Source organism: Pteropus alecto, unplaced genomic scaffold (genome assembly GCF_000325575.1).
Source record: "Pteropus alecto unplaced genomic scaffold, ASM32557v1 scaffold111, whole genome shotgun sequence".
Lineage (NCBI taxonomy): Eukaryota > Metazoa > Chordata > Mammalia > Chiroptera > Pteropodidae > Pteropus > Pteropus alecto.
In genome coordinates this window covers 5160144-5161132 of record NW_006431915.1, presented here as the reverse complement: position 1 = coordinate 5161132, position 989 = coordinate 5160144, and the positions used below count along the sequence as shown (strand labels likewise).

Genomic DNA, 989 nt, shown 5'->3' with positions numbered 1-989 from the left:
GGAAAGAGTTTATAATAGAGGGTTTCCCAGACTTTGTCTTCCCTCGTCTCAAGTCCATTCATGTACTGTGCCACTCATTGCTACAATTGATATAAATTCACAGCATTGCCTAACATTGTACTTTGCAAGAAATATTTGCAGCCCCACCATTCATTCTCTTTCATTAAGGAAATAAGGAAAGTTGGCACTCCTGCATCTATACAATGCTTGGTAAATTAATATAGAATTTTGATCCTCATATAAATACATTACAATTTGAATTTCCAGGATACTGTGAATAAGTGATTTTAAATGTTTTTTAAATATCTAAACTGTACTTTGTTTCAATATCTTAAAAAATATATGTGAGGATAAAATGATTTCATGTTTCACTGGGAATGGTATATGTGAATCACATTAAGAGTTATTAATGTGATGGCCATTGGTTCGTACCAGCTTTTCCTAAGGCCAGACATTTTCTAAGATATTCTAAAACTTTAAGTGCAATGATTTCAACTAATCTAGAAAGAACCATATAAGATGGAAATAAATTAAGGCCACTAACAACTCATCAAAGCAAGTAATTTCACAGTGATTAAGAAAGAAGAGAAATTACATTTTTCCTTCTTCTTTTCCTCAACCATTCCTTCCAGCTGAGGGCTCCCACTTGACCTGCTGTAATGCTGAGTCCAAAGTCTCGGAAGCATTTACCGTGGGATACTCTAACAACAGGCCTGACTTAGCTCCCTGAGCATGTGCCTGACCTCCTGACCAGGTTTCCCAAACTTTTATGTGTGTATAAACCACCTGGGGAATGTGGTTAAATACAGATTCTGATTCAGTAGATCTAAGTGAGGACTTGAGATTCTGCATTTCTAGCCAACTCCTAGGTAATACCAACGCTTTTGGTTTGAGACCCACGCTGGGAAAAGCAAGCCAATAGACAATCTCACTCCTTTTTAACAGACTATATCTTTTTAAAGAGCTCAATAATTTCTAGGGAATGATTG

General features: G+C 36.3%; 1 protein-coding gene across 1 annotated transcript in view; it reads left to right on the top strand.

Annotated features, from left to right (window-relative positions):
* The window catches only part of SVEP1 (sushi, von Willebrand factor type A, EGF and pentraxin domain containing 1), a gene marked incomplete at its 5' end in the record, with an annotated part of 145705 nt that overhangs the window by 135919 nt on the left and 8797 nt on the right, over positions 1 to 989 (top strand). The gene's annotated exons all lie outside the window — the stretch shown is intronic.